A 13495-nucleotide genomic window follows, 5' to 3' on the forward strand; every position below is an offset into this window, starting at 1 on the left:
CAAGCCTCCGACACAGAATGCGCTAACATCTTCAATACGGCGTTCCGTCAGTTTTCACTTAGGAGCGCCACCCGCCTCCAAGGATACTTCCTACTAATGCCACCTCACCGATGGACGCAATAACTTTTTCTTCAAGTGGCATCTCGTCTTTAATTGAGAAAATGAAACTTTCCTCCTCAGCCGCCTCGACGAGATAAACACTAAACTACTAAAAAACACGAAGTGCAGTGCAGTGTATCTAGAATTATTGTTTTCGCAATCACTCTCTACAGGTCTCATTCCTGAAAACTGGAAACTTGGGAAGGTCGTTCCACTCTACAAATCAGGTGAAAAAAATTCCCCCTTAAACTACCGTCCAATATCTCTAACTAGCGTCCCCTGCAAGATCATGGAGCATGTCATATACTCTCAGGTAATGGACTTCTTAGACTCTAACAATTTCTTCCATCCATCCCAGCACGGTTTCCGCAAGGGGTATTCATGCGAAACACAACTAGCCTGTTCCTCAACGACTTACATGCTGACCTGGACGCTAACCTTCAAGTTGACGCCATCTTTCTGGATTACGCTAAAGCATTTGATAAAGTTCCACATCAGCGATTAATACAAAAACTTTCTATTCTAAACTTACATCCTAATGTGCTAAACTGGATCAAGGCCTTCTTAACAAATCATTTTCAGTCGGTCATTGTGAACAACCACTCTTCCAACCCTCTCCCTGTAACGTCCGGCGTCCCACAAGGCTCCGTTCTTGCGCCCCTACTGTTTTTAATATATATTAACGATTTCCCACAGCATGTATCCTGCCAAATTCGAATGTTCGCTGACGACTGCGTAATTTACCGCCAAATAACAAACACAACTAATCAAGAAGCCCTCCAGCAGGACCTTAACCAAATTGAACAGTGGTGCAAAAATTGGTTTATGACCCTGAACCCTAGCAAATGCAAGCTTCTTTCCATTACCCGTCGCAAAAAGAGTCATGTCTTCCATTACAAAATCGCTAACGAGTCCATAGAATCTATATCATCTTTCAAGTACTTAGGCGTCACATTATCTAATGACCTAACATGGAATGCACATGTTGCTAACGTGATATCATCTGCCAACAAAACTCTGGGATTTCTTAAACGTCACCTTCGCCTCACTTCGCATCACGTGAAATTGCTCGCCTACAAGTCACTCATTAGACCTAAACTTGAATATGCATCCGCCATATGGGACCCGCATCATATCAACCTCATAAACGATCTAGAAGCGGTTCAAAACCGCGCTACAAGGTTCATTCATTCTTCTTACTCGTACGACGTCAGTGTTTCAGCCCTAAAAGCTAAATCAGCACTATCGCCTCTTTCCGTTCGTCGTCGCATAGCCACGCAATCACTGTACCACAAGTTCTTTCACTCATCACTTAACCGTGCCCCCTACATCATGCCAGCATCTTACATTTCCCACCGCACTAGCCACACGCTTCAAGTGTTTCGCCCACGTGCCCGAACTGTTACTTTTTCAGCCTCCTTCTTCCCACGTGCAGCTAAAGATTGGAACGGCCTTCCCCAGCATATCGTCGACATCGCCTGCCCTTTATCGTTTGCTAGCAATCTAAACAACATTTTTTTGTATATGATCACATATATTGCATTTTCTTGTACCTTTTCTGCTCATCCCACCCCTTATGTAATACCCCGCGAGGGGTCTTTAAGATAATAAAATGAAATGAAAATGAAATGAAATTTCTATTGGAATGTCCGGTGTTGTACCTCGAGGCAATGTGAGGTCTCCATGACGCTCATGCGTTGTAGAATTCCTTGCCTCAATTTTTATTTATGTCGATCTGGATTCACGCCGTCGAATCTTTGTGCGTCATGTGATGACGTGGAAACTATTGAACATTGCTTCCTCTTCTGCCGCCAGTATGCTACTCACAGAAGATATTATTCAGAAATACGTCTTGCTCGCCTAGGATTGCCATTTACCCCCCCCAGTTCCTGTCTTCCTCTCCTTTGGTGCAACCGCCAAAGGGTGTGCCTTAAAACCGGTGTTTGAGTTACTTCACAATTATAATATTGCTACTGGAAGATTTGTGTGTTAGCGCTGATCTGTTTGAATTATGCTCTTTTTTGTTATTTTTTATTTTTTTTTATTTTAATCTTTTTTTTTCAATTACTTCTATTCCTATCGCCACAAAATTCCAAATTATCTCAGCAATACTAACTCCTAATTAATAGGTTATCTATCATACAGTCAAATCGGCATTATCAATTATATTCTGTCACCTACAATGAATTCAAGCCAATCTCCCTCTGTTGGTAGTGCCATACATACCGAAGGAGAATAAGTAGAAGAAGAAGAAGAAGGGAGTGATGGCAGCTGAAGGAACAGCAAAAAGAGTGAGGGAAGCTGGCCTGATACCTCCCTCGCCTCGGCAGAGAATTCTGGGCCATGGGTGGTGGTAGTAGTTGATTTTTTTTTCTTTAATGATCAAAAAGAAGGAAAAGAGTGTGGCCGGCCGCGGCAACTGCTATCTAAAAACTGAAGCACCTGAGCTGCGGCTGGCGGGAAGGAAAAGGGGATAGGGAGAGGATAGCGAGGGGAAGTAGAGAGGGGAGCGATAGGAAGAAAGGACATGGGGAGCTTTGTACATTATTTACGAAGTACATTATTTACGAACGATCAAGCAGAGTTTCGGAAACGGTACTCCACTATTGACCATATCCATACCATCAATCAGGTGATAGAAAAATGCTCGGAATATAACCAGCCCTTATACATAGCATTCATTGATTACGAAAAAGCATTTGACTCAGTTGAAACCTCGGCGGTGATGCAGGCATTGCGAAATCAGGGGGTAGACGAGCCGTACGTGAAAGTGCTGGAAGATATATATAGTGGCTGCACAGCAACCATAGTTCTCAATAAAGAAAGCAACAAAATTCCCATAAGAAAGGTGTTAGGCAAGGAGACACAATCTCCCCAGTACTATTCACAGCTTGTTTAGAGGAAGTATTCAGAGACTTGGAATGGGAGCAGTTAGGGATAAGGGTAGATGGAGAGTACCTCAGTAATCTGCGATTTGCTGATGACATTGCCTTGCTAAGCAACTCGGGGGATGAACTGAAAATAATGATTGATGACCTAGACAGAAAAAGCAGAAAGGTAGGCTTGAAAATCAATATGCAGACGACTAAGGTAATGTTCAACAGCCTCAGGAAGGAACAGCAGTTTACATTAGGTAGCGAAATACTGGGAGTAGTAGGCGAATATGTCTACTTAGGACAGGTAGTAACCGCAGATCCGGACCATGAAAAGGAAATAACAAGAAGAATAAGATTGGGATGGAGCGCATTTGGCAAGCACTCGCAGATTATGACTAGCAGCTTACCGGTATCGCTCAAGAGGAAAGTATACAACAGTTGCATCTTGCCTGTACTCACCTATGGGGCTGAAACGTGGAGGCTAACCAAGAGAGTTCTACTTAAGTTGAGGACAACCCAGAGGGCTATGGAAAGAAAAATGGTAGGGGTAACATTAAGAGATAGAAAGCGTGCAGAGTGGGTCAGAGAAATAACTCAAGTTAACGACATTCTAGTGGAAATTAAGAAGAAGAAATGGACATGGGCAGGACATGTAGTGCGAAGAGAGGATAACCGATGGTCACTGAGGGTAACAAACTGGATTCCAAGGGAAGGAAAGCGTAGCAGGGGGCGGCAGAAAGTTAGGTGGGCGGATGAGATTAAGAAGTTCGCAGGGGTCAAGTGGATGTAGCTAGCACAGAACCGGGTTAAGTGGAGAAATATGGGAGAGGCCTTCGCCCTGCAGTGGGTATAATCAGGCTGATGATGATGATGATACCAAGTACAGACGGTCAACGAGTTCGCATCGCTCGCGCGCAAGTGTTCGAGCACTGTCCACAAATGCCTGCGCGCGAGCGGCCACTGCAATTGTTTACTATATATATATATATATATATATATAGTGGCCGCTCGCGCGCAGGTATTTGTGGACAGTGCTCGAACACTTGCGCGCGAGCGATGCAAACTCGTTCACCGTCTATATATACATATCTATATATATATATATATATATATATATATATATATATTGTAAACAATTGCAGTGGCCGCTCGCGCGCAGGCATTTGTGGACAGTGCTCGAACACTTGCGCGCGAGCGATGCGAACTCGTTGACCGTCTTTACTTCGTAAATAATGTACAAAGCTGCCCATGTCCTTTCTTCCTATCGCTCCCCTCTCTACTTCCCCTCGCTATCCTCTCCCTATCCCCTTTTCCTTCCCGCCGGCCGCAGCTCAGGTGCTTCAGTTTTTAGATAGCAGTTGCCGCGGCCGGCAATACTCTTCTTTTCCTTCTTTTTGATTATATATACATACATACATACATATATATATATATATATATATATATATATATATATATATATATATATATATATATATATATATATATATATATATATATATATATATATATATATATATATATATATAATACCATTGATGTATATACATAGTCGCGCGCACGTAGCGCCCTGTCGCAGACAGATCGCGCGCGACACACAATGCATCAGCTGCCGGGGTGAGGCGCCCGGCAGCATACGTCCAAGGTAGCACACGCGGAGCGTTCAGGTCACGCACGCACTACCTGGCGAAGAGCAAGCGAGGCTTCAAACCCGCCTGCTCGATGAACTCACAGAGGCTCACCATTGTCCTGTCACGGGTGCGCGCACTGCCTCGCGGCCATAGGAGCTGTCCGGGACATCGTTTCCCGGGATGATTCTGAGCGCCCTATAAACCGCGAGCATCTCGCGACGTGGCTCTGCGGATGCGGTACAGCGAAGCAGCATGTGCTCCAATGTCGCCACTGCACCGCAATCACCACACACGTCGCTCGACGAAAGTCCGTGGCGCACCCGTCTTACCCCGGGCCACACGCAGCCGACGTGCACTCGTATGAGCTTTGCACGCTGTAGGCGTGACAATGAGCGCGCGCCGACAGTAGGGATGCGGTCTCCTCGCGCGATGCGTGCGTCATGACAAAAGGAATAAACTTGCGCAATAGATAGAAGAAGAAAGAGACATGACCAGCTGTTCACGGTCTCGGTCGACGCTCGCGCGATAACCTTCATATCGCGCTCGACTGTATCTATTACGATCGACCATTCAAGGTAGTAAACGAACATCATGCGCTCTGCTGGCTCGCCAATTTGAAAGACCCCTCCGGCCGCTTTGCTCGATGGAGCTTACGTCTACAAGAATTTAACATCAGAGTGGTCTACAAGTCTGGTCGCAAGCATTCCGACGCAGACTGCTTGTCCCGGGCTTCTGTGGACGCGCCCCCAAAAGACGACGACGCCAATTCTTGGATGCGGTCAGTGCCAGCAGTTTCGCTCAACAGCAGAACAGCAGCGCTCGGACCCTGAGTTGAAAGACCTAGCGGACTACTTAGAAGGAAAGATCGCTGACGAACAGATTATGGGCTAGGCGCTTCCATGCGGCTTTCCTCTGACGATAGGCTTTTTCGCATTCTTCATTCCACCAGCTCGAAGGAGTCTTGTTTTCAATGACAGACTGAACAGTGAACTCTGATCGCCGAGTTGCGTCTAAAACTGAAGACAATACTTCAGGACCGCGATTCGATTTATCAGAAGGGGCAGACGACCTGAAGGCCTCTCCTAGACGTTTCTCGAACAGGGTAATGTTGACAAATTTACACGATGTACCAGTTCACCTAATCGGATTACATGCAATGTGGAAAGTGATAGGGTAGTGGTCGCTTGACGTACCAAAGTCAATTGTAGACCACGATGATACTCCAATACCATTTGTAGCTAATGCTAAATCAATAGCTGAATGAGATTTTGCTCTCATATAAGTATAGGCGCGACTATTATAACATTGAACATTATTTCTAGAGAACCAAGACCAAAGTAACTGCCCACTATAGTTTGTTCTGAAACCTCATATGATATGATGGGAATTGAATTCCCCAGCAAAACTACATTTGAATTAATTGTCAGCAAAGTTTCTAAACAATCTGTCCTACGGACGCCTGTGGGAAAGTAAATATTTGCATTTATAACCGGGACACACTGCGGGACATTAACTCAACGGCAAGTATCTCGCAATCAGGCCCAATAAATTCATGAACCACTTTAGCACGATGAACTAGGTATGTTGAAATCAATGTTAACAAGCCTCCGCCCCTGCCTTGTGGGCGATCAGCTCTAAAAATGCGGTAATATTTAACTGTGAAAGAACGATTAGGAGAGAGCCAAGTTTCTTGCAGTAAGATAATGTCAGGGGTAATTTTAAGAATAAGGTGCTGTAGGTCGTCGAAAGAAGATAAGATACAGCGACAATTCCATTGGAGTACAGAGATTCCCGCCATGATTATTGCTTTGAAAATGATGCAGCAATAGCCTCTTTCAACACATATCCGTTTTCTTTGCAATTCCTTGAGTACTAGCTTTCTTAGATTTGACATGCGGATGGTCCGATTGATTAGGAGAAGAGGAAGCACGACGCTTCTGAGATAGGCAGGCCATCTCAAAATCTGACTGACACGCGGTAGAAATAGGGATTGGGTCAGTATCGTTTGCTTCCACAGGCGTGGACGCAGAAGAGGTGGTAGGTGGAATGTTATCTAATGTTATCTAATGCAGCCTGCGCGGAAATAACTTGCTGCAAAGCATCGCTGAATGTATTAATCAAGCAATCAATTACAACAACCGACTTTGTTAAGCTTGCTTCAACATCAGGAGTTGAGGTGCGGAAAACATTTGCGTATGCGCTCTGTTTTTTGCTACTATAGGGCATAAGCTTCTGCGCGCGAGTACCTGTCGCGTTGAATAATGTCTAGGACACTCTGCTCACCGGCCCTCTTTGGACAAGTGGGATCATCAGCTGTGTGACTGCGTTGGCAAAGGCAGCAGTTAATAGACTCAGAAGTGCAGCGATCTGAAGCCTGATCACCGCTGCAAACGCGGCAGCGCGTTGCCGACATACACGCTTTGGTACTGTGCACAAAACGCCAGCAATTTTTGCATTGTAATGGCCGAGGATGCAAAGGGTCAACACGGTATATAATTGGCCAAATTTTAATTTCGCTTGGGCAAGAGGACCCTGCAAATGTGGCAATTACTGACTCCGCTGGTACGCGTGAGCCTCCGACCTGTCTGCTACAGCGGTACACTGACATGATACCAACACCGGCGTAGCGGAGGAATCAACCCCGCAGATTATTCCTTTCACGCATGCAAGCTGTTCTGGAATAAATGCCTTCACAGGCAATGCGGAAAATGAAGTGCAATGCAGTAAGTCAGCAACGCAGTCCAAGTCATCAGATTTGCATAATAAACCTCTTCTACCAAATGCTCGCACCTCTGAAATCTGCAGCTATCGGCTGGTTGCAGCTTTCAGTTGATCTTGGATTAGACGAAAAGATTTTATTTTAATTAATCCATCTCCAACAGGAATAAGTGCCACAGGGATATATTTGACACCATTTGCAGAAAAGCATTTTAGAGGTAGGTTATCTGCCGGCAAACTGGCAAACCAGTTTACCGGACCTGAGCCCGGCGAAGACAATGTCATCGTGGTGGTAGAAACATTTACTGCCAATATTACGGAGGGTGGGCGCGTTGCCCCCTGCATGGCATTTGAGAGCCCCCTCCATGTACGGAGGGCCCCCTTACAAAACAAAAGAAAGCCCTTGGAGGGCTATCCGAGCGAGAGCGCATGTAATGGTGTTGCGCTGGTCCTTATAGGAGGTACTGGTGAGTAGCTTCTCCCAGTAATCTAGGGCCACCTCTAGTGAAGGAGGCAGAGGGAATGAGGGGCAGGTGAGTAATATGTGTAGAAAGTCGTCAGGTTTGCCACAGAGCTTGCAGGAAGAAGAAAACTGGTCAGGAAAGCGGGCGTGGAGAAGGATGGGGTATGGGGCTGTGCGCGTTTGTATATATAGCTTGCGCCAATTGGCAGCTTGTGTTATTGTAAGATTCGGGGCAGGGGGTGCGTAAGTCCTCCAATTTTCGCGGTAGTAGGTAAGGATGTCATGAAAGGACAGCAGGCACTCCCCGGCATCTGAAGAAGACTGTTCCTCCCCAGCCTGGAAAGTAAGACCTCGGGCCAGGGAGTGAGCCTCCTCTAGAAGGCTGTGGTTGAAATGTAGCTGGGAGCGCGGCGCAGTGGCACTCCCTCGGCTAGGGTACAGCGGTGCCTGGTTACACTCGTCAGCACGGGATGAGGGAGGATTGGGGTGGGGGCAGATAGGTGGAAGGCTCCAAGGCGTGAGCCGCTGTGGCTTGAGCATTACTGGGCAGTGAGTACAAGGTGCCGACGTCGATTCTTGGGACTGCGGAAGCAATAAATATGCCAGCTTCTTCGGGCCCTTGAAATGGCGGAGACAGGCCAGCAAGGCGCTCGGTTTGCCGGTCATTTCACGACCGTTCGACCCTGCTTCTTTTTTTTTTCTTCTTTTTTCCTTTTTTTTTTTGCGGTTGTCTAATTCTGGTAATGGCAAGTGGTGTAGGAAAGAGGAAAGGAATAGGTCTCTGGGACGTAGTTTGGCGGGAAGACGAAAGAATGTATGTGCATCGCGTCTGGAGAACAAGTTGTTTCGTTCATTAGCTTGACTTAGTTTTTACATGGATGGAAACTAGAAAATAATTCAAAAGTAATTGAATTACTCAGTATAAGTAACTGTAATGTAATTTCATTACTTTTTGAGAGCAGTAATGAGTAATGTAATTTAATTACTTTCCTGCGATTTCAGCAATGTAATTAGTAATGTAATTTAATTCCTTTTTAAAGGTATTTTGCCATGTATGCTCATTACCGGGAAGGCCCGCAGACGCGGGTGTCCAAATAAGGGTGACAGATTGTCGGGGTTGCCAAAAACGCAAAAGGCGGTGGGTGTTGGATGACACTAAACCACTGGCAAAGTTCAGGATAGCTGTTTTGGAATCCGAAATTATTTTCGCAGCGGGTGTGGATGTCATGGCTAGCGCAATGGCTGCCTCCTCAGCCTCTGTTGTAGAATCGGTGAGAATTGAGCAAGCAGAGAGAAGTTTTGCATGATTGTTAGTAACTGCTAGTACCTTACGATGGGTATTTGCATAGGTGGCTGCATCTACATATGCTACACTGGGGTCTTCTCCATATTGTCTGTGTAAGGCTTGCGCCCTGGCTGTTCTATGTTTCCCATCCCGTTCTGGGTTCATGTTTTTGGGAAGGGGGGGGGGGTACCAAAATTTTGGAGCGAATTGCAGGAGGTAATGGGGTGCCTTTAGGTGGAAGTCCTATTGGGGATATGTGTAGAGAAGAGAGCAGTGCGCGACCTGCTGATGTACGAGAAAGGCGGGCCGTCTGGGCTGTCAGCGTGGCTTCATGGAGTTCTTCATACGTATTATGGACTCCTAGTTTGAGTAAGCGGAGTGTTGAGGTGGGCTGTTTCTGTACAACTGCGGAGTAAAGCGTTCACTCGATCACGTTCCCAGCTAGTGAGGAGTAAGTATGGAAGAGCGTATGCGACTCTGCTGGTAACTTGGTATGCTTGTGTGAGGCGAAGTGTATTTCTTTCATGAAGGTCTGTTTTTCGAGGTGCTACAGGACGGATGAGTCGAGTAGTTTGATGAGCATGACTCTGGACTGCTTTGATTACATCTCCATGTGCTCCATGGGCGTAGAGAGTCATTCCTAGTTCTCTGACTTGAGTTACTACGGGAGTCGGTTGTGTTCTGAGTGTCAGAGTGATAGGTGGGCTATCAATATGTGTGGATTTGGGTCGGTAAAGGAATAATTGAGATTTAGACGGTGAGCATGATAGGCCTCTCTCCTTCACGTAGTTGTCAATAGTATTAAGGGCTGTTTGGAGGTGAGTCTCATGGTGGCGTCACTGCCTCGACATGCCCAAACAGTAATATCATTCGCATAAAGGGCAAAATGTATGTCTGGAATCTCAGAAAGTGTTTTTGGGAGATGAATAAGGGCAATGTTACAGAGTGTCGGTGAAAAGACCGCTCCTTGAGGTGTTCCCCGAGCTACGAGCGTGATGTTTGGAACCGTATGAGGGCCCAGAGTGAGAGTCGCTGTTCAGTTGCTGAGGAAGGCCCTTATGTAGTTATACATGTGGCTGCCTACTTGTAGCGTTTGTAGATTATTAAGAATGGCAGAGTGTGTTACATTATCAAATGCTTTGGTGAGGTCCGCTCCGAGAATGGCGCGTGTATCGCGAGTTTTTGAATCACGGATATGGTGCTTCAGCTGTAGGAAAACATCTTGAGTGGCCAGACCCGGACGGAAACCCAACATGCAGTTGGGCAGGAGTTCTCGTTCATCCAGAAAGTTGCTTAGTCGTGTATGAATGACATGCTCCAGTAATTTTCCGACACAAGAAGTTAGGGAAATAGGTCGAAGATTGGTGGGGAGAAGCGGTTTGCCTGGTTTTGGTATAAATACCATTTTTGCCTCCTTCCACTCGGCCGGCAAAGTTTCTTGTTGCCAGCAGTCATTAAAATAATTGGTTAAGGCGGTTATGGAGGTGGTGTCTAAGTTGCGTAGAGTTTTATTGGTTATACCGTCTAACCCGGAAGCTGAGGAGGTTATTAGGTTCTGAAGTTCTGCCATTACTTCTGCTTCAGTGATAGGCAGACTTAAAAGGCCATTAGGGAGCCCTTTATATTCTGGATGGAACATTGGTTGGTAAGGTTTAAAGTATGTATCCTTCAGGTCATCAAGTAGCTGTGATGGCGGTGTGGGGGAAGTGTGAATCAGTTTTGTGAGGTTATGTCTCTGTGGTGTCACAGATTGAGATGGGTCTATGAGATGTCGGAAGAGGTTCCATGTTTGAGGCAGGCTCATGTTACCATCAAGACGATTGCATAGGGATTCCCAGTTTTGCTTCGAAAGCGTAGCTGCGTGTGTTTCTATGTCTTTATTTAGTCGGCCCAGCCTGCGGCGGAGGGTCCTGTTCCGTCTTTGACATTTCCAGCGTATTTCAAGACTGGCTTTAGCTTCCCAGAGATGTAGGAGGCGAGCATCAACAGTGTCACTGGGGCAGTCAATCGGAAGTTTTCGTGTGACTGCCTGGACATCCTTCTGTAATTGTGCAGTCCACGCAGCGATGTCGGTGATTGGAGCAGCTGTCCTGGTAGATCTGCATTTCCGAAATGAATTCCACTTGGTGAGAGTGGATCCCCTAGGTGGATGGTGAGGAAGGTGAGTGTTAAAGGGACACTGCAGCACTTTTTGTAAAAATTGGGCTTTCAGCAGAAAGTCATAGTTTTTCATGCTGCGAACGCGAATATCAGATTAAAATTAGGCAGAAGGCAGAAATAGCCTTTTTTCAGCAGAAATACGCAGCCCGCGCGACGGGGCTCACAGCGGGTCGCGCCGCCGCCCGTGATTGGCTAAAACCTCGCGTGACGACATTCTGAGGACCGGGGAAGCTGCCGATGCGGCTCCTTCACTGCGCTGTGTTGATCGCAGCTATCCGCGTCTTTATGAATGTCATTATGGCATGCTATTTCCACACGAATGACCATCGGGATTTTTACCGCATGTATCCGTACCAGATACGCCCACAAACGATGCAGCACTTCCGTTGTGGGGAGCGCAGATTTAGCATGGAAACTTGCTTTGGTTACAGTGAGCCATTTTGAAAAGTAGTGTGTGTCATTATAAGCAGAAACTACGTGGCCCTCAGCGAAACCTCGGCGCGCATATTCCTGGGAAGGAAGGGCAAATAACAATGCCCTATAGCCGACTATATCCGTCTCAGGCCTCTCGCCCCGCCTGTAAGGTCATTGTTGTGAAAAATGAACCCAAAGCTTGGTTTACCAAATCCTGCTTTGAATGCCAGTCGTGGTACCTTGGGGAAATGAAGAATTTTATAGAAAGGGTGAATCAGTATACAGCTGCCACAAGACAAATGAACAATAAGAAAAGCGCGGTTGCGGAGCTCTGCAATGCATACGAGGCATTGATGGGGACATTGTGCTGGAGACCGAGTCAAATGCGCGCAGAATGATGCTTGAGTCATACGACATTTAGCAGACGTTGAAAGCCTTTCCTTTTTATCGTACTGTCACAATACATGTTTAGTGAACTGACGGCTGACATATATTGAAAGCCAAGCTGCAGCTCCTCCGCACCCATACCGTCATGAGAAAACCGTGTTCCGAAAAGTGTTTTCTTACAAGCGCTTCGTCGTTTTTATTTACAACTTAATGGCATCCCCAAACAAGACAGCACTATTTAAAATGACGAGGCAGCAACGGGGTCAAATTCGCAAGGCCATGTATGAACAACTTCGATTATTGATTGCTTGGACGTGCCGAAGAAAATCTCTCTCTTTGCGCTCCTTACCTGAATGCGCCTATACACAGCTGAGCAGTACACTCCTAACTTCTAATAATGCTCCAGTAAGATATCCACGAACATATCAGGCACGTGCCGTGCTGGAAAAGATCTCGCAGTCTTCACAACCTAGCTTCAACACAGCAGTGGGCTCTTCTTCATCATCTGCTAGTTCGCAAAAAGCATCAGCGCGTGGTACTGGTGAGGTGTCCATGTTTAGCACAGAAGCTTTTGCGCAAAGGTTTCGCGCAATAAAAAAAAAAAAAAAAAAAAAAAAAACGAGACGCGCGAATACAACCATGCGCCGATGCTGTCTGACCGACCAATCTTGAAATTGCAGTCCATGAACGGATCGCAGACTATCCCGACTGCTTTGTACAAGGAAACAGAAGGAACCGCTTCACGGTTCAGCCATGCCTTTTTGTCAAAGCCGTATAGAAATCGCATTAGGAACAAACTGCATGTAGTCACCGTTACGAAAATGCTTCGAGTAGAATGTTTCCTTTGGTCGGCATAAATTTATCGCTCTTCTCAGCAACGCCGCATTGCTCCGCGAGCTTTCAATACAATGGAAGATTACATCGTCGCGTCAACAGCTGTTCGTGCATCCGAACACATGCAGAGCTGCGTTGTATCAGGTGCACAACACTAAGCTGGGCCCCACCGGGGTGGCGCAGTGGTTACGGCGCCCGACTACTGTGCCCAGGGAAGCGGGATCGAATTCCGGCCTCGGCGGCTGCGTTTCTTTGGAGGCGAAGCGGAGTGGCGTCCGTGTGCTGTGCGATGTCAGCGCACATTAAAGAACTCCAGGTGATCGAAATTTCTGGACGCCTCCACTACGGCGTCGCTCATAGCCTGAGTCACTTGGGGACATTAAACCCCACAAACCAACCAACAACACAAAGTTGACGTGTTTTGTACGTCCGCAACGCACACAAAGCGAGGAACAGCGCCCGCCGAAAATTACCTTCGTTGACTCTGAATGCCCCCGGCTCCTCACAGTGACGTCACGATGGATGGAGAAGCGAGGTTTCTCCCTCCGCTTTCCTCCTCTGTAGCAGTTGTGCGGGGAGCGAGAAATTTGAATTGCGCGCTTTCAGTCCACGATTGAGCAGATGTTTT

This window comes from Amblyomma maculatum, chromosome 1 (assembly GCF_055883805.1).
Source record: "Amblyomma maculatum isolate TAMU_Amacu chromosome 1, ASM5588380v1, whole genome shotgun sequence".
NCBI lineage: Eukaryota > Metazoa > Arthropoda > Arachnida > Ixodida > Ixodidae > Amblyomma > Amblyomma maculatum.